At 29.7% G+C, this 21,926-nt stretch overlaps 1 protein-coding gene across 5 annotated transcripts in view; it reads right to left on the bottom strand.

Moving 5' to 3' along the window:
- Oamb (Octopamine receptor in mushroom bodies) overlaps window positions 1–21,926 on the bottom strand; it is a 553,519-nt gene that overhangs the window by 216,959 nt on the left and 314,634 nt on the right. The gene's annotated exons all lie outside the window — the stretch shown is intronic.

The raw sequence follows: 21,926 nt of genomic DNA, 5'->3' as shown, positions 1-21,926 counted from the left end.
ATTAAATTTTGTATTAACTGGAATTATAAAATAAATTAAATTTTAAACCGTGATACATTCTTTTTTGTTAATTATAGTCTTTGTAAAAAAAAAATACATAATAAGAATACGTACTGGATTTGGAAAGCTGTAAGGGGATTATGAGTACGGAAGGAGTACCAGCCTGTCACTTCGCCCACTGATTCTCTTGAAATAAATTATGATTTTAAATTAATATTATTTTCAATAATTTCAATTATTTTCCTGTATCGTGCTTCATTCATTTTTTTTTTTTTGATTTGACATTTGAATTTATTCAAATTTGTAATTTATACATGATATACGGGCTCCATCTCTATTGTTTAACTTTATTTCAAAATTATTATTTTGATGTATGAACATTATGATTTGTAAAATTTTAAAATACGGTAATACAATTTATATTTTATTTATTTTATTTTATTTTCTAATGTAGATCGGGCTGTTTATCCATCTTATACCTTTTCCAATCTTAAGTAGCGTATGGGTATAACACAGGATTAGACCACTTGTCTGTGGTGCAATGCTACTAACGGCACTAAATGACGGGCTAAATATTTTAACCAATTACGCAAGTTTTGAAGTTTTATCTATTTTAAGTGTATTATTATAAAAAGTAGATTTAAAGAAGAATAAAAAAATACTACTATTAAATAAAAAATTCTTTATTTTTTATTTTGGTTTTAAACAAAAATCGTAAGTAATGAAGAAATACATGATAGTTAATTTTTGTTTTTTAAATGCATATTTATTTTCCATTTATTTTACTTTACTAGTAAATTTTCTTGAAGGAGGTCTTTATTTTATTATTGCTATTTTTTACATTTCTTTATATTTGATTGATTCTTTTTTATTATGATATTAAGATATCTTAGGAAAAACGTTATTATAAATCTGGATACTTCATAAAATTTAGATAAATGTTGAATTTAAAAAAAATTGTGGAACAGATTTCAGAGTTTAAGATATATTCAACGTTTAAAATTTTACATTATCTTAGCTTTATGGATTTCTTTAAGTGCACTGAGAAGATTTTGATTAATTAAGTAATGCCCTGCGGTAGTTTTAATCAAAAATTGAATAGGTGAATAAATTAAACAAAACGTTTATGCTTAGAGCGTTAAAAATTGTAAAGCAAAATTAATCGGCGATCTGATTTAATTTTTATGTTCTAAGACAGATACCAATAACACAATAGATCTTTGGTTTGAGGCAAAATTCACTCATTTCCCCAAAAAGATTTGCTCTGATTTTCTCCTCTCGAGACCTTTTCTCGCCTTTATAAAACTAAGGAAGATACAATAAATATAAACTTAAGATCCTTAAAAGTTATTAACATATAGTCTTAGCACCAATGAGTTAAGTCTTTGTAGGTTATACTGAAATTAAAATTATTGTCATTAAACAGGGGAGAATATGAAAATGTGTAGCCTATATTGGTGTTATTTATACTGAAATTGATCGAAAACAATTTTCGGATTGTGTGTCTGTTTATTTATGAAACAAACGCAATATTTTATATATTTTTTTTAATTTATGGAAGTTTTGACAGTATGAAGTAATTAACTGAAATTCATCTGAATAAATTTCAATTATAAAGCGAAAAGGTGTGAAATTTAATTATCACTAATGATAATTAATTTCATTACCCCCGTCATGGTTTTAACTGCTTCAAGTCGGTAACACCTGTTGACAACAGGTTGTTCTAGAACTTGCATCATAGATAATATTTTCCTCTTCTGACAGGGATTTAAAAATAAATTAATAAGAGCGAAAGTGTAAAGTGAAACAATCAATTTAATACAAGACTGAAGCGGAGTTTTTGGAAAGGAGGAGTAGAAATATGAAGGACTGTATGACATGTTCGGAATGTGACAAGTTTTCTTCATTTAGTAAAGTTGTTTGCTGTAGTTCTATCATCCGTTCAGAAGAAGATTAAATAACAAGATGGAGAAAGAAAATTAAATACTAAGTCGGATCTAAATTAATTAAAAACAATTAAAAAAAAAAACAACTAAAGGCTGATATAAAAGTTACTTTTAATAGTGTTATAATTTAATGAATACGAGTTAATGTGAAGTTTTGTATTTTCTTTTAATATCAACTATATATGCTTTTTTTAAAATAAACTATCGTCTTTTCCTTTCTTAATCGAGTAATTATTGACTAGTATCGAGTTGCCAAATTTTGATATGAATTGAAACAAATAAAATTATCCCGATTAATTATTTACTTTAAATTTTCTATAAAACCAGCACACGAATAATTATTGTAAGAAGTGTTTGCAGAGTTATTTATCAAATTATGTTTAAGAAAAAGAGCATTGAAATCTGATTTCATAGGGATAAAATTTATTATATTTCTAATATTATTTTTCTACCAACGATGAAGCATCGAAGCCGCCCTTATTAGTGGCTGTCACTTTGGTTGCATAAACTTTTAAAATCCATGTCACTATAAGAATACCTCTCTGTATTTCTGAGAACTCACCGTCAATTGTCTTGAGTTTAGTGTGATTTTTTTTTAAATTACGAGTATAATTTACCCATTAAAATTTTATATTCGAGTAAATTTGTAAACCCAGCAACTAATTGTGAATAGTTGAGGAAAATAGAGTTAGTATAAGAATATGGTCTAAAAGTAGCATTTTAATTTTTTTTAAAATCTTGGTTGCAATTATTGTGGTTATAATCACATATTATTCATTACTTTATTAACCGGAAGAAAAATTAAAAGGAAATATTCTATTTTAAATTTAGTGATAATGAAATGTAGATTGGGATTTAAAAATCTGAAAAAAAGGAGTCAGATGAATCGGTGGAATTTAGAGAAGCTTGAGGAAAAGAAGATTTTTGAGGAGAACATCGCAAGAGGTCTAAGTAAAAAAGATAAGGTAGGAAATTTAGAAGAAAAATGGGAGAATGTTAAAAAGGAAATTCTTAAATCAGCAGAAGCAAACTTAGGCGGAACAAAGAGAACTAGTAGAAAACCTTGGATTTCAGAAGATATATTGCAGCTGATTGCTGAAAGTAGAAAATATAAAAATGCTAGTGATGAAGAAAGTAAAAGGAACTATCGAGAATTAAGAAATACTATAAACAGGAAATGCAAAATAGCGAAAGAAGAGTGTATTAAAGAAAGGTGTTCAGAAGTGGAAAGAGAAATGACCATTGGTAAAATAGAAGGAGCAAACAAGAAAATTAAGGAAAACTTTGGGGTACATAAATTAAAATCTAATAATGTGTTAAACAAAGATGGTACACCGAATTATAATACGAAAGGCAAAGTCGATAGGTGGGTGGAATATATTTAAGAGTTATACGGAGGTAATGAATTAGAAAATGGTGTTATAGAAGAAGAAGAGGAAGTCGAAGAGGATGAAAGGGGAAGAACAATATTGAGATCTGAATTTAAGAGAGCATTAAAAGATTTGAATGACAGAGGCTACTGGAATAGACGGAATACCTGTAGAATTACTGCGCAGTGCAGGTGAGGAAGCGTTTGACAGATTATACAACCTGGTTGTAATATTTACGAAAAAGGGGAAGTTCCGTCAGACTTCAAAAAGAGTGTTATAGTCATGATACCAAAGAAAGTAGGAGAAGATAAATGTGAAAAATACAGAACAATTAGTTTAACTAGTCATGCATCAAAAATCTTAACTAGAATTCTATACAGAAGAATTGAGAGGAGAGTGGAGGAAGTGTTAGGAGAAGACCAATTTGGTTTCAGGAAAAGTATAGGGACAAGGGAAGCAATATTAGCACTAAGATTAATAGTAGAAGGAAGATTAAAGAAAAACAAACTAACATACTTGGCATTTATAGACCTAGAAAAGGCATTCGACAATGTAGACTGGAATAAAATTTTCAGAATTTTTAAAAAATTAGGGTTTAAATGCAGATAGAAGAACAATTGCTAACATTTACAGGAACCAAACAGCAACAGTAATAATTGAAGAACATAAGAAAGAAGCTGTAATTAGAAAGAGAGTCCGACAAGTATGTTCCCTCTCCCCGTTACGTTTTAATCTTTACATGGAACTAGCAGTTAATGATGTTAAAGAACAATTTAGATTCGGAGTAACAGTACAAGGTGAAAAGTTGAGGATGCTATGATTTGCTGATGATATAGTAATTCTAGCTGAGAGTAAAAAGGATTTAGAAGAAACAATGAATGGCATGGATGAAGTCCTACGCAAGAACTACTACATGAAAATAAACACGAGCAAAACGAAAGTAATGAAATGTAGTAGAAATAATGAAGATGGACCGCAGATGTTTGGAGCGTAGCTTTATATGGTAGTGAAACTCGGACGATCGGAGTACCTGAGAAGAAAAGATTAGAAGCTTTTGAAATGTGGTGCTATAGGAGAATGTCAAAAATCAGATGGGTGGATAAAGTGTCAAATGAAGAGGTGTTGCGGCAAATCAATGAAGAAAGAAGCATTTGGAAAAATATAGTTAAAAGAAGAGACAGACTTATAGGCCACATATTAGGCATCCTGGCAAAATCGCTTTAATATTACAGGGACAGGTAGAAGGGAAAAATTGTACAGGCAGGCAATTCTTGGAATATGTAAAACAAATTGTTAGGTATGTAGGATGTAGGAGGTATACCGAAATGAAACGACTAGCACTAGATAGGGAATCTTAGAGAGCTGCATCAAACCAGTCAAATGACTGAAAACGAAAAAAATTCTATTTTAAGAAAATTAAAAAAAAATTCTTCTGCAGTCTAAAAAAATGTAACGTCTAAAAAAAATCTAATTGTAAAGTCTTCCATAATCCCCAAAAAATGCTCGGTTCTCGAAATTTAGGCGTATTGCATGCACTCAGCTCTAATGGAATGGAATGCAAAGTTGGCAGGAGTCTATTACTCCCTACTTTATCGCAGAACCTGGACAGAGTCCCTTGCTGCTGGATCATTCTAATCGGGCTTGTTTTTAAAAGGGTTATTTTTTAATCTCGGATCTAATTTTTCAAGTTTTGTCTATTATTATTTTAGTGAATTTAAGACGGATTTAATTGCATTCCAATCCGTTGTTAAACCAGCGTTATCGAACCCATTTCATGGGCCGACCGCGGAAGGCTAGGCTTATAAAGCCTGTCCTCCCGACGTAATTCCCCTTCAGACCGTCTACTGAAGTCCTTTCGGTGCTAACTCTTTAATAGGCTAGCAGGAATACGCCACAACGGGGCACTAGCTATAAGGAGGGAGCAATGCGTCCCCTTTTCCGGAGGAGTCGCAATTGCTGGGATATTTTGTTTTACTGTAAGTTTTTTTAAATTTAGACCGCGTTTTTGTTTTATGCGCGACTTACCGTGTTTGACGTCTTCAAACTATATAACTCGCGAAAACTTTTCACTCGCGACCCCGGAAACGCGTCTGACGCACTATTCCGTTTATGGCTCATGCGATATGGAGGCCCCTAAGCCTGGTTTGTCGATTTTCGGCTACCGCACCGCACCATCACGGTGGTTCGTCCAGTACGGCGTGAGGCCGCTTCCTTACAACTGTCGGAGTTGGGTCCTCTCGGCAGATGTCCCGAAGATGACTGTGTTCGGACACAGCCGCTCTCCCGAACAGTCTGCGCACCTGCGCCACCCCCACCTCGGACACGGATTGAAATCTCGCATCAGATCGGAGAGTGGCGTTCCTGACGAACCACGGAGCTCCAAAGATCGTCCGCAACGCGATGTTTTGGACGGCCTCGATCTTCTTTTGAAGCGAGGAGCTCAACACTGCCCCCCATGCCGGGTAAGCATATGTTAGAATCGGCAGTACGTACAGCCGAAAAATGAGGAGCTTAGTTGCCAGTGGGTACGGGCTGGCACTGTTCAGCACTGGGTATAGCGAGGCTCTGGCGGCCTTAGCCCTCCGGGTCGCATAATTTACATGTTTGCCGAAGGTAAGCCGCCTGTCCAACACCACCCCCAGGTACTTAACTGTTTTCTCAAAAGGGATTTTCTCCCCTGAGATTTCCAGCTCTCTGGTCGGTTTTCGTGTCTTGCATGTGAACATCACGGCCACCGATTTTTCACCGTTGACCCTGATTCTCCACATGTCGAGCCACGGTTCCACTAAGTCCAGCTGCCTTTGGAGCCTCCGGACCGCGTAATCCACATTTGCGGATTCGTAGAAATATGCCGTGTCGTCTGCGTAAAGGGCCGTTTTGACCCCTTCCGACAGCGGCATATCGTTCACGTACAAAGTGTACAAGAACGGGGAAAGTACTGCTCCTTGGGGAACCCCAGCGGCTATTTCTCTGGTAGAGGAAATCGTTTCCCCTACGCGCACGACAAAATGTCGGTCTAGCAGATATTACTGCATCAGTCTGACAAGCGGTATGGGATCGCCGATCGCGCTAGCTTATAAAGCAGCCCACTATGCCAAACTTTGTCAAAGGCCTTGGCCACATCCAGAAAAACGGCTGCAGTCACCCGTTTCCTGTTCAGGCCTCTGACAAGGTCGTCACAGCTCTAAGTAACTTAACTGAATAAATGGGTCTGTGAACTAATCAAACTGCAACCGCGTTTTATTTTTTATTCAAAAACTTAGTCAAGTTTTTTTCAGATCAGTAACTTTGAATGCACTGCGCATGCATTATTGTAAATGAATTTTATATACTCCACAAATATCAGAAAAACAAATTGGACTAATAATAATTAATATTATTATAATAGATTATAATAATTTTTCTAAACAAGTATCAAACCTTTTATAATATCTAAAAAATATATAATTAATATTAAAACGAAAATCATATTATTTTTGCTTTTTATCATTATTTTTAATAAGATTTTTTAAAAGAAAGATTTTGATATCAATTATCAATATATTTTATTTTCTATTTAAATAAAAAAATTATAAAGCTGTTTAAAAGAAGATGATAGTATAAATAATTAAAGTTCTATTACACAGAAAAAAAATTATAAATATGTTTATTTAGAAAAAAGTTACAGTGATGTAGAATACCGTTTGTAAAAATTCTATCAATTTTTCTCGTTCAAAATGCATTAAATATAAATCCTAATTCTTTCAGAATAATAAACAAAATTTTCTGAGCTCTGGTTGTATGATGATGAATAATATATTTCATAATAATCATATATTTTCTTTGCTTCCGCTGTAAGAGAGTAGGAGAGAGGAAATATTGAAAGAAAGTATAATAATATTATCTTATTAAGCTGCCCTTACTTGGCCTTCTTCATTTAATCACAATCTATTTTTAAATTCAAATTTTCAAACTGCAAAGACATAAAAAATGAAAAAATAACAGTATGAAATCATGATTACGTTTTTGATAGTTATTATTCACAAATTACAAATCTGAATGTAGCAGCCTGTACAAATCATGAATATTCAAACACTATGTATGTGTTACAAATTTCAAAATTTTCTTCCAAGAACTTCCTCAGTTAATTCTAACCGTAATATAATATTAACTTTAATAAGTGAAAAACAGTACATACAATTTCAGTTAGATTTTGGATAGGATATGATTTTATACGTGATTAGTTATCGTTAACAACATTTAATAACTTATTATTTTCCTTTAAAAGTCTCTATTATATAAATTAAGACATATTTTTATATTATATTTTTAAAATTCATAGAGTTACAAAATACATTATAACTATATTTAATTAACGTAGTTAATAATATTTATAAGTTATTAACTACGTTCATTTCATTGACCACTTGTGCTTTATATCAATGAATACTAAGAAATCCACCGTGTGATGGAATGCAATGCAGCTGCATCCTTTGTCAAGTGTAAAGCATAATTATTCAGTTCTACAGACTTTCGTGATGGAAAGTTCTCATAGCAGACTCGTTCGATGTACATTATCGTCTTATTTAATTCATCATTAGCTTGTACGCAAAATGATGTAAAACTATTTAATTATAAATTAAATAAAAAATATATTTGAAAAAAGCGATTAAATGTTTTTAGACTCTTATACTAAGTTTAATTTTACATAACAAATTAATATAAATTAGCCAATGTTGGTATATGTAAAGTTTAATTTAAAGCATGAGAATTAAATATATATACTAGCAGACTCGGCGATGCTTAGCTATTGCTATGTAAGTATATATATATATATATATAGATTAAATGAACACAATTGAAAGTTTGATAAAACATTTAAAAAATTAACATTACGGAACTTTACAAAATTTAACCTTTCAATTTTTTCCTTTTACTCTTTTTCCCTTTCCCCCGCGCGTAAATCGGTCCAGTAGTTTTTTAGTCTATAGCGGACACACATATCGGATCGTTGAAATGGAATCGTAAAATATTTAGCATAGCGTGTGTTGCTTTTAAGTCCAATAGATAGCGCTGTTTTTCAAAAAAGCACCTTTTTACCTCTCACAGGTGTGACATCTTAGGTATATAAAAACACGCGAGTATTCGAATGCAGCGTTCTGTCAAAATTTCAAAGCAATCGATGAACAACTTTCGGAGATTTAAGGTTTTGAACAAACCATTTACATTTTTATTCATATAAATATATATTTTTTTGCAAAGTTTTACTTACAATCAATTTTATTTACAGAAAGTATAAGTAAATTAAATGCCTTGAATGAGAAAGTTTCTAGTGAAACTTATAAAAAAGAATCCATGTAAGCAAAGATGTACGTTATATGCAAGGAAAATTTATTATTATACGGTGAGAAAAAGTAAAAAAAATAGTACTCTATGAAAGAATACAACAAATCATAATCAATAATTCTGAATATATAGAGATGAGACAAAGAAAACAAAAATTGTGGGAAAAAATTCCTACCTTGGACCTCATACATATGGCAACTCGTGTTATATTCATGCACCTCGCTGTTCCTAACCAACCACGGTGCCTGTGTGGTCATCTCTTTAAACTTAACGTTCAGCTACTTCTTTTTTTCTCTTAGATGATGTTTCCACGGCAGATGACGATCCAGTTGTAGACCTGGATACTTTATATGGTTAAAAATGGGGATTAAAATTGCCATCCAGTTAGACTGGTGGGCAGTCTTCTTTACACATTGTAAATATTACTTGACTAGAATTTGCTGGATTAACTTAAGTTTTCTACATAGTTAACCACCCGTTAATTTATTTAATTCTGACTAATTTATCTGAAGCTAGAATTGGGTCATCGTCGACGCCAAGAACGCTTCGTCATCATCAAATGGTGCAACAGCGACATCGTCGCAAAATAGAAGATTCGTAGTGTAGATAGAGTATAAAGTTGATTTCGGAACCGAGCCTTGAGAAACACTAGACTGAAAGACAAAATCTCGGTTCTTGATTTTATTTAACTTGGAAGAAAAGATCACACAGTTACGCAGATAAAGGTAAAATAGATTAGGTAAACTCAATTTCAGTTTATAAAGTAAACCAGGCAAACAGACCTTGTCGAAGGCCTGCTGGAAATCCAAAAACGTTGATGAACAATATTTCTTTCCTTCTAAACACTTTGAGATGACATTACCAATTCTGAGTTTATTCTATAGCTGAAATAGTACTCCGGAAGCCAAACTGATGGTCATGTATAATATGTTCTTCTACTAAAATAGGCTTCAATCTTTGAAGAAAAAGTCTTTTGAAGACCTTAGAGAGAATAGGTAACAGGCTTATTGACCTGTGAGATGTCAGCTAGTGCACTGCCTTACCCGGTTTCGGAATTATTATATGTGACACCATCCAATGAGATGGAAAATAAATCGTGGAAGTATGCTATTAAACAGGTACGTTATGCACAAGATTGCCTTAAATTTTAACATAATTTCTAATATCAGTGCAAAAAGAAGACGCAATTTACATATATAAACTACCAATTTATATCCACACACGCGTGCAAGCAGAAAAAAATGTTGTTTGCACTAAAATTGCGCGAAATAGAAAGGATTAATTTACAAAGAAAGTAAAGTGATTCTATTCAACAAAAGAAGTTGAAATTTTGCATTATTTATTTTAGAAACTGACTACTATTTCATCATGAATAGGTTACTCTCACAGTAAGTTAATACTGAAAGTTTTTAATTGGTTTTACATTACATTAATTTTACTATATTTTAGAACTACTGCTCAAGTTTATTAATGATGACATATTTGAATCTTAGATTCTAAATGTAAACAATTATAAATACTTTCGTCAAACTAGGACCCCCATTGTGTTCATCCTCATCCTTGTGAGAATAATACTGATAAGTAACGATTAAATCCTATTCGGTTGATAAAAACTATCAGTAGATTATAGTTTCTTTATACTCGAAACTATGAATGTTCTGAAGCCGTCCTTCGTACGGGTAAAAAGGTATTTTAGCACAGTTCTTAGCGTTAAGCGACAAACATCTTGAGGAGTGGCCATACTTTACATAAAAGGTATTTTATGTAAGTAACCGGAGACAGATGGCACTCAGCTGTGTTGGTTGAGCCGCTGCGCCGTACACCGGCGTATCTTTAAATCTACTTTTATCGATAACCTAAAGAAACATTTTTTTTGGAGAAAATTTAATTTCAAATACTGCAAATAATCTTAGGACTCTATTTCACCAACGGTTTGGTCAAAGTAGAGTTGAATATTGGCAAGGAACATAATTCATTTGTTAACTCTAGCCATTACAACGGCCACCTTTTTGAAACAATGAAACACTTCGTAATGGCAATTATCATATATTCTTTCTAGGTATAAAAACTATGTTCATAAAAAATTTCAGCTCCATCGGATGAGCGGTTTTTGCATGAAAGAATAACAGACTCATAGAAACCACTAGATTTATATAAATATACACACACATACATATTAGATATCAGATTTTAAAGGAGCAAATTCTCACATAGCTGTTTGCTACAGCATTACTTAAAAAAGAAGAAGGTTTGATGTTGAATAAAGTTATTTCGATACGATTAGTGGAGATGAGAATAAATTTTAAAACACGACCGAAATATTCATCAAATCGACTTGAAATTCAGTGAAGTTAAAGAAAAAAGGCTATATTTTGCAATACTATGTTAATTACATTAAATTTTTTTTTTTTTGTAAACTCCAAAGCTCGGTACACTGTAGTTGTATGTATCAAAACGCAGGGCAAAAATCGTTTGTTTTTCTGCGATTTTCTGCAAATGTACGTGACGTGTTTCTTTCTGTTGTAAGTGTTCTTAATAATTAATGATAAACAGAATAGGATTTAATATGATGTGTGTTATTTTTTTACTTAACTCTTTATTAAAAATCTGTAACAGCTCAAGCTGTTACAGATTTTCCAAGCTTTTTTCCGAGTTTGATTACAGTCGATGAAAAGATTTTTAGAGTTCCAATTTTGGTATTAAGAACAATGTAGCTTTTGTAGAAGAACAATGCAATCTAATCCAAAAAAGAAAAATTTGATTTAATTTTAAGAAGTTATTATTTAACACAAAGATTGAGGTCAGCAAATCTTAAGATTTCCATAAACTTACTTATAAATTTAAAGATATAATAATGTGATTATGTTCAGTTCTTGTCGGTCCTTCCTGACTCATTTTGTAATTAAAAACCCAAGCTAAGACATTGTATACTGCTTGTGTACAGTATATAATTGAAGAATTCCAAATAAATTAAAAATTCATTTATTTCTTATCGAGTGAAAAGGTGGTAAGTCGTAATACGGTTCTCTATAATCTTTATCCTCTAGCCTTCAAATGAAGAAGACCAGTCTAGAAAAACTACGACAGTTCCTCTTAATATTTACTTTTTCACCCAAGTAAATTTTTTATCAAAAATTATTAACACTCTCTTTCAATACTGAAGTATATCCAATTTTTACTGGTTCATTAATATTTTTTAAATATGTTGTAAATAACGACGTTTTACTAATTTTTCACTAACTCTCTGTGTTTCCCCTAACTCATCATAACGAATATATTGCCGCTAGTATTACTAACTTACTTACGATAAACATACAGGTGTGCAATGGTCTAAGAATTATTTACACAATTAATTTAGATATCATAAAGGTTGATGCGTTGCACGATATAAGCATTAAATTGCCTATTATATAAGATATAACAATTAGTATTATTATACTTACTGAAAGTACTGATGAAGAAGTACATCTTTCTTAGTTATTGTCACACCCTGTTTTAGTGGGAGAGAAGTGGTCTTTCAAAGGGTTCATAGTCTACTGACATCGAGTGGCTGAGTTAGCTGGTCATACCGCCCGGGATTATCAGCAAGTCACAGTTTTCTTTCTTTAATTTATTCTTCACTGAATCAGCTGAATGTCCTTTAAACCATAAATTAAAAGCATATTTTTAGGTTTTCGGAGAGTTTCTGGTCGGTCATCTATTTCAGTGGCATTTACCCAATCTTCCATAATTTTGAAGGTCATCAACATTCTTGTGGGAACGCAATAGTCACATCTTTGGAAAATTTCTTGTTTTTGGACATTTATTACTAATTTAATATTAAAAATGGCAGAAATTTCTGGCCGTCTGCCGTAATATATAGAATTACACGACACGCTGATTTTTGTTTCCTGTATTAACCTATTTTAACTTCTTTTTCACCATTTGAAATTACTGAGTAATTATGAGGTATGTCATACTAAAGTTGGGTTTTATCTACAATTCATGCATTCCTAACCTCATATGTGTATTTTGCATGAAGTCAAGTGATATGTCGCTGAAGTTGAATTAGTTTATCTTCAAAATCTGCATGACGTTTTTTTGCGAGTGTGAAATTCGTCTAAGAGAAAATCCCTCTCTTTTTATAAACTTTCCACGCCTCTTAATGCATTAAAATCTCAGTTTTAAATTTATCAATGACTTCTCTTGCCTTTAATTATAACATTTGTATTGTTACTTGCAGTGCTTTAGATCGAGCATTTTTTATAAACTGAGCAACATAATAATAATCAGCTGGGGGAAATTTGTTTGTTGAGAAACCCTTTGTCGTAAATTTGCAAATAAAAATTAAATCACGTTTTTCACGCCATCCACGAGCATTTGTTTCTTCAATGTTAAACTTTCTGGCAGCTGATCTATTCCCATTTTTTTCCGCGTATGAAATCACCTTAGTTTTTTACTGGTTTCGTAGTGAACTCTGCTTGACCATTGCTAGTACACTGACGATAAGATCGTCGAAAATAAGTAGGTAAGTACACACAATCAAGTTGAAATATAAACTAAATACCAACTGAAGTTCACCACAGTGGATGGTATTTGGGTCATTATTAAATACTAAAGGATTGTTAACCTCTAAATAAACTGAAAGGACTCATTGTTGTCCTTTCTTGCACTAATGATTCCGATAGCAGTCTAAAACTACTTGACTAAGAATATAAGTTAAAAATACCAATTTTCAATGAAATCATTTTATTAACTCTGGAGAGGATGATTTTATTTTCAATTGTTATTTTCTTTTTAATGTTAATGTTAGATCGTAATAATGTACAATATTTAAGGTACTGGAAAATAAGAACCAAGAACATTTAAAAAATCTATATATATTCTAAATATATCTAATCTATATATTTTTTCAAATTAAAAAAAAAGTCTGAATCTAAGCCGAATTTGATTTTTTGAATATTAAAAAAATGAGAAAAAGTGTGGCTTAGATCGAGTAAATACACTATATATATATATATTCACTAATTTTTATATTTCATCTCTACATTTTAATAAATCTTTGTATTTTTCTTACCTTTTAGATAAAAAGATTTTTATAAATTATGTAATTAAGAATGTATGAAAAAACAATAATCATATAAAATCTAGTTATATTATATTATAATTATACAATATTATAATTCTTATTCTCTACTATTATTATATTATACTAATTATAGAATAACTAGCCTATATTACTAATAAACATTCTAAAAGCAAATGCTCCTTCATATTGATATAAACTCAGTTACATGAGATACGAAATGCTGACTGGTTTTTTAATATTTTATTTTGTCACTCTGGTATTAACCAAGTGATGACCGCAAGCTCGCACCTTCCGTATGAGAAGTACTTATAGTATATAGGCTATGTTAGCTTTCCAATGTATAAAAATCAATAAAGATGCTTATTTAAATTAAAAAAACCTTCATGTTAATTAAAGAAACCGAATAATAAATTTGATCTTTATTATTATTATTATTATCTTTTTAATATTTGATGTTTCTAATTACTTACTAATTAAAAAATTTTTGAACTAAGTTATTCTCTTTTCTGATAAATTAAAATTAACTCATACTAGCTTTTATGTAAACTTCATCTAGCTCACATAACGTATTCCTATCCATTAAGGATAGATCAGGTTTTACTTTCGGAAAATGATAGATAATATTTCACTATCGTTTCAATTAGTACGATATTATGACACAAAATATGAAATCTAATCTCTCTGTTTAATATCATTTACTCCTCTTCAGAGTATTTTTATTAACTTCTCATTTTAAAATTTTCTCCCATTTTGATTAAGGAGAATATTTTTTGCATCTGTTCTGTGTACACTTTTTAACTGTAGAATATAATTTAAATAAGTAAAGTCATTCAGTTAATTAGTTGAATTTTTAATAAAGATAATTGCGAAATAATCTAAAAAATTATGTTGGCAGAAACTACAGCGTTATACTTATAGTTGTCTGGCCTTATAAAAGTTTATCTAAAAAAAATTCAGTATTAAATTACCTACTCAATAATTCACACAATATTATACCCTGTTTTTAATTAACATAAGTGCTCTAATAAAAATAATAAACTAATCAATAAATGCATAATAAATAAAATAATTAATTGAGATAATGCTAATTCATGTTCACCAGAATGTATTTTTTACTAAAAGATTTAGTATTTAACGTTATAGTTAATCACTAAACGAAATTTAATATCATAGCAAGGTGAATGAAGAAACAATATCACCTTTTTAATAATTATTATAGCTGGATTTAGTATCGCATTATTATCCCTTTGCGAGGCGTTATTTTAGGTGCTTCGGTGCCATAATTTGGGTGTTACTCTCAGACCTCATTCTTGGAAAATTAATCGTTAATCAGTAGGCATTATGATTTAGTTTACTGATTTAATTTTTTGTATGTTTTTTCTTCCGGATATTACTTCAATAATTAACGGTAATTTATTCTCATGAAATAAAAGTAACTAACTGGCCGTTTGAAATAATACATATTAAGAAATAATAGAAAAATGAGAAAAAAAATCAAACGTGAAATTCAGAATGTTTAATTAAATGAATATTTAAATTATTCAAAAATAAAGATATTAATTAAAATATAGATTTAAAAAGTAATACTTTGCTCAACACCGTTCCGGCTGTCTGTACTGGTAGCAACCGCAATAAAAATTTATTGATCAGTAATAGTTTCAACAAAAATGGCTGAATACGTATATATATAAATTTTACTGAGTGTTTTTAATTGATTACAAATAAACAACTCCTTAGAAGGTGGATCCACCTTAATGGATACACTAAGCCAATATGTTAAAGATGAATTAGCAAGGTAGAATTTTTCATTATCATTATTAAAAATAGGTTGGATAAAAAATAATTCATTTGAATAATACTGTTGATTAATTTATTTTTAATGAAATGAATTTTACATCTGTTACATCTATTTTCTTTTAATACGTTCTTTAATTCAGCATTCAAATGAAGAAAATTTATTTTTTCAAATCTTTCATACTTGTAAATAAATATTTTTTATTTCTCTTTGATATCAGAATTATTATTTATAACATTATTATTATTTTAAATACAATTTTTACTTTTAAATCCACAGACAAAACAATTTTATCTCTTTAACGTCTTGACGTTATTGATTAAGTACCTAAAATAATAGATGTATAACATTGAAAACTTAATTCTATTAAAAATTATTTTCTGCCAGACATATTTTCCCATCACTTTATTTTAAAATTAGCATTTAAGTTAATGGAAAATCCTAACCCTCAACAAATGATAAACTAATAAATGATATATAATATAAAATTAAGTGGCAATATCTTTTGTTGTATGCTTATATCTGTAAATCCAAGTTTTTCCTAATATAATTATTTCCTAAGAAACGAAATTTTACAGATTATCTCTATCAATTTTTTCTTGAGAAGATACTTTGGTTCTACGTTTTTCTCCGATGGTATAAAATATTTTGTTTGAATAATTTTATTTGGAAGAAAAAAAATAGTGCTAATATTCTCTTTTTACTGTTACTAACACGTTGTTAAGGAATAAAATTACTTTTATTTCTTGATTACTTAGGCCGACTGTACGATAAAGAACACAAATTAACAGTATAACAAATACAACCATTCTCAACGAGCGGTAACTAAGAAATTGTATGGGATACTAATATTCAGTAACAGGAATTATCGCGATATACACAGAGTTTCAGAAGATTATTAAAAGAAATTCGATCATTGAATCACTTAATTATTACTCATTTTTGTTAAGTAACATTATCGAGCGTAATGTTCGATAAACGTTAACGAACGTAATGTAGCGCTGATATTTCTAACAAAATGTTTCCCCAGTAGTTGCTGCCCAGTTTTAATTTATAATTATATAATTAATTTCACCTTTGTAGTTGCTATTCATTTAATTGTGGATACCTCTTTAAATCTGATTTAGGTATTTTTAATAGTACATCAACCAGTATTGTTATAATATTGGTCACCATTTCTCCGAAATCCGTGGTGGAGTGTAGCGTCTTTGTCGTTCATCCGGAGATTTTGGGTTCGGGTCCTGGTCAGGTATGGCATTTTTCACAGTTTACAAAAACTCATTATTATCGATAGGTAGCTGTCAGCCCGAGCATTGTTATTCATAGTCTGTCCCGTTGATATAAAGTAATGACTTTTTCTAGTAAATGCAGCACTGCAGTCCGACTTACTCTACTTTTCATCTCATGTGCAGAACCGTATTATGCTCTCCATCTTGTCAAAATGTTTTCTCTTCATTTCAATTTATAGACATTTTTTCCCTAACGTTTGCAATCCAGTTGACAGCCGCTAAGTTAGTTTACTGAAGTTTAGTACATGATAAAAACATTTATTAAACAATTAAACCTATAATAATAATAATTCTTATGTAAAGTAGAAATAAATAAATCGTATCGGAATTATAGTGGAATTGGATTATTTTAATTCTATCTTACGCTGCGGAATAACTGAAAATTATATTACTATGAGGTTATTTAGTAATTAATAAATCTTTCCATATAATACAAACTACTATATTTGTTATGGTAGTTTCTTGTACGCAGAAATCCTAAAACTTGCAATTTTTACTTAGTTTAATTCTTTATTTTCTTAATGTGGTTGGTTATTTTGTGTGCGTTAATTAATCATAATGTACTGTGCAGATAGATGTTTTTTAAATTAATATTCTTGTTAAGAAAAATGATGTTTATTCTTTATTGTAATAAATAATTTTGCTTCGACTTCATTAAAGAAGAAAATCTATACCGAAAATAATATATCAAAGTTTCACAGTTACCCTCATAGTAGAAGCTTTTATTTATTATGGATTATTGTGGTTTATCATTTGGCTAGTTTCAAATTTATGACAATAATATCATCCTACGATATCACATCAGTAATAACAAAAAGGAATGGTAGCTCCTTTATTTGTAATTAATATTTATTATTGACTGTATATTTTAATGAGTTCGATAAATTATATGAGTCGATGAATGCTGAAAGAAGAATGCTCAAACTGACCTCTTGAATTATAAGTTGAGATTAGAAAAAGTAGTTGTTAACTTTAGGTTCAGAACCGTACAAGTTACATGCGAAGAAAACTAAAATATTAATTCTCATGCGGCTGAAAGTTTTTTCGATTGTCTGAAAAGTATTACTTTAAGAAAATGCGGTAAAAATTTAAATGATTGATTTAATGTGTGTTGTAATGAATTTTTCTATTACAGTTCAAGAAGTCTAAAATGATCCTTGATCAGACATTCTATCCTTTAATGTTGAGAAAGATAAAGTAAAATTCTAAAAAAGAAAAAAATAGTTAAATGGCTGACAGAACCGATCTTTAAGGATAACTGATTTCAGTTATAAGAAAATATGCCATTGGAAAAATTTTAATTTGATATATTTTTAAAAATAATTGGTCGCAGTTTCTAAGAATTTCTCTGTATCATTTAAAAGAAAACGTACAGAGTTGTGAGGTACAGAGAAGAAATACATAGCAACAAACGATTTCAGCAAAAATATGGGCGGTGTAATATATATATTTTTAGAAAAAGTAAATACAATTAGAGAAATGTTAGCAAATATCAGCAAAAAAACACTCGTAATTACAACAAACCGGTAATAAAAAAAAAAGAAGGTAATTTTTATAGACGACTGATACATTAATAACTCGTAAAGATATATGAATAATTTTTATGACGATGTCGGGAGAAAAGGAAAAGGTGATGATGATTTAGCCGAACCATTTTAAATTCCACCCAATATGCAATCATAAATACTTAAAAACTTTATTTAAGTTTTTCTCGTACTTTCACGAGTAAAATCATTAAATCTCTTTATTTATAAAAATATACGAAAAGAGGTTTCAAATATTTTGTTATCTAATTATTAATTTTAAATTACTTTTCGTTATAATTTTTTAACTACGATTAAAAAGCGTTTTAGAATCCATACATGAAAGCAGCACTTAAAACTAGAAAAAAAATGTGTAGATTGGGTAGTTCCAGCTGTAAAAACGACTGAGATGAGGAGTTTAGTATTTGACCAGCAACTCAAAGTAAAACTTCTGTATGCTTATAATATCTTAAATACAAGAGAGGAAAATACTGGTCTGTTGTGAAATGTTTATTCTATTATTTTATCAGTCGAAAATAAACGAATCTATGAATAATATATCAAAAATTTATTCTTGTCCATGACCTATACATCTGTATAATTTAATAAACAAGGAAGTGTAGATATTCGATTATTTTATGAAAACGAAAAGAATTTCTTCAGGAATTTTTATTTTAGTTACTAGCACTCCAACCAACACGCCTTATTTTTCGAAAATTGTGATAATTTTTACCTTAGATGTCTGAAGATAAAACGAACCACATATATATCATAATATCATATTTATATATTACGTATATAATATATTGTTCATATTCGAATTTATACATTTACATAAAATAAAATATAGTTGTAATATACATTTTATAAATATCGAAGTGAATGTTTCAAGTAAATTAACCCGAAAGGCAGAAGAATGAGGTTTTGGTACTACAACGTACGTAGTAATGATTATTGTAACTGTTGCACAGATATTCTTTTAAATAATATAATGCAAAGACATTTTTTTTATGGACTTAAATTTTTCCTAATTTAAGTCCATAAATGGACTTAAATCTATAAGTAAATAAAACATAATTATCCATTTCACTCAAAAAGTATGCAAAAATTAAGAATTAAAAATAAATCTCACAGCTAAATTATATAATCTGTTGATTACCTAAGGAACAAAGTAAGTTTTTTAGGTAATGTACCTAGAATAAGCAGCTTAAAATCTCATGTTAAATTTTCTACGAAGAGTTTTTTTATTATTTGGCTATATTATTTGACTGTATTTTAAGATCTATAATTTAATTACAAAACTAAATATCTCAACGAAACAAAAGACTAAGAATAAATCAAAAGTTTAAATAGTACTGAGAACTTTGCGCATAACTTCATAATAGAAAACAGATTTTCTGTAATCGTGAAAGGCAAAATGGTGCAAAAATGTGTTTTAAAATTTGCTGTACCTTTACGACTTCACATTAAATAAAACATTTTTATGCATGAAAGCGAATATTTTGATAGTGCCGAGATGTTACATAAAAGATATTTCGGTTTAATTAATTTTCACTAACTGTCAGGCGTTTTCACGCAACCGTAGCGTCACGCCAGGTTGAGGTTTCCTACGTTTTAAGTCAGAGATTGAAAAATTCAACCTTTTAGCCACATTTTGGCTTTTAAAATTCGTCCGGATTTGGAATATTGTTAGAAAAATTGCTACAGTATTATACTACCCTGTAACATTGCTGTTGAATAATAGATGATGAATCAGTTATTTATTTATTTATATTTGATATATCATTTAGTGATTTTTTGAAAGGATTTTGGGTGAATTAAACCTCAATAAAATATAAGGTAGACAAGTTTTTGGTTGAAATGTTTCAGAAACAATTTATTTGAGAATGGAAAAATAATTAATATTAAAGCCTTTTTCTTGAAAAAAAATAAAAATAAGACGTTTTATCGTACTTTAAACATTATTTTTAATAAAATTCTTTCTTTAGTTACTATTATTATTTTAATTTTATTAGTCTTCATTTTATTATTAATAAAATTCCTCTTTTTGAAATGCCTAAATATTTTTACTTTGGTAGAAATAGTTACTCAATGATAAAATGTTATAAGGGAGTATTTATACGTTTATGGCCGTTACAGAAACATTTTTTATGCTGCTGCTTTTAGGAGAGAGCAGTAACCTAATAAGATTCTTACTTTATAGAACTAAACTTTAAAAGAAAAATTAATAACTTGATTAGAGACTCTTTATAATTTTTTAGAAAACTTATGTGTAACTGTTGACTTGAAATCTAGATGTCTAGAATGGTTTTAGAATTTTAGTGGAACGGAACATAATAATTAAAGTTTACAAAAGCATGTGAGCTCAATGAGGCGCAGACAACAATTATTGGTCTCAGAACGCTTTGAGTTCGTAATGTTTCGAGAAGTTTCTCCAATCCATTTCATCGGTTATATTTTTTCTTTGTTAAAAGATAAGAGACTATTTTTCTTTTGAAAGAGATGGTTTCTCTCTTATTTGTCTTTGTATTTTGTTACTAATTAAAAGGAATATTCTAAATTACACTCAAAATTTTGCTATTATTATTTACTAAATTCTCGCTTTTTTATTCAAGAAGACAGTTAAAAATAATCTTTAATTCATTCTGTAGGAAGGCTTTTAAATATGAACTCTCGCAATATGCAGTGGAGGCGGTTAATTTTCTTGATATAGAATTACTGAGTCGTATTAGAAATGAAATAGTGATCCGAATAAGTATTTCCGTCTAATTGTAAATGTATCAAATTATTTCGCTGATAAATACTCACAAATGTTTTAAAATATCGGATTGGAAAATAATATAAACCCTGATACACGAGTTAATCAGTTTACTTCTTTAATCATAAGTTATTTAATACTTATCATTTATTCTATTTATCGTTAGTTAATATTTTTCTGATGTTAATGTTGTTGTAGGCAAATGTAAAGTACTTTGTTTATCATTTACATATCAGAATATCAGATTGCCCAAATAGCAGAAAGATAAAGTTAAAACCAGTATTTGAAATGAGTAAGGAAAATTGACTTTAAATTTATAACAGCAATGATAATTTTCATAACAGCAATGAAGCTGTGATAATTTTTCATAATATTTCTATATATTCTATGTAATAAGCCTATGCGAGATAAAGTTTTGATAAGAGTCAAAAGCATACAATGTTGAAGCTCTAAATCAATGTAATTTTAATCTAATAACTAATAATTACTATCCTTAATATCTTTCTTACGAATGCAGTAGATGAACATTGTTACTCCTTTAAGTTAAATTATGCCATTTGTTTTATCTGAAGTTCAAAGTTTAATTAATAAACTTTTAAATTCAAAATTATCGTATTTTCACCACTTTTGGTAAAGAAAATTAATTAATGTGTATGTTATTCCTGCATTAACCTATCTTTTTTCGGAAGATCAGTTTCGTAATAAAACTGAGATCGGTTAAAATCATTCCAAACAGAAACAATTCACTTATCAGAATTATATATTTATCTCATTAGTGTCAACAGGCTATTCGAAATATTTTTGATAAAAAATAATGAAAAGTTGTTTATTTCTTTTTTTAATTTAAGTAAG

Source organism: Lycorma delicatula, chromosome 1 (genome assembly GCF_047948215.1).
Source record: "Lycorma delicatula isolate Av1 chromosome 1, ASM4794821v1, whole genome shotgun sequence".
Lineage (NCBI taxonomy): Eukaryota > Metazoa > Arthropoda > Insecta > Hemiptera > Fulgoridae > Lycorma > Lycorma delicatula.
The sequence above is the reverse complement of the archived record's forward strand: the minus strand, read 5'-3'. Positions and strand labels throughout refer to the sequence as shown.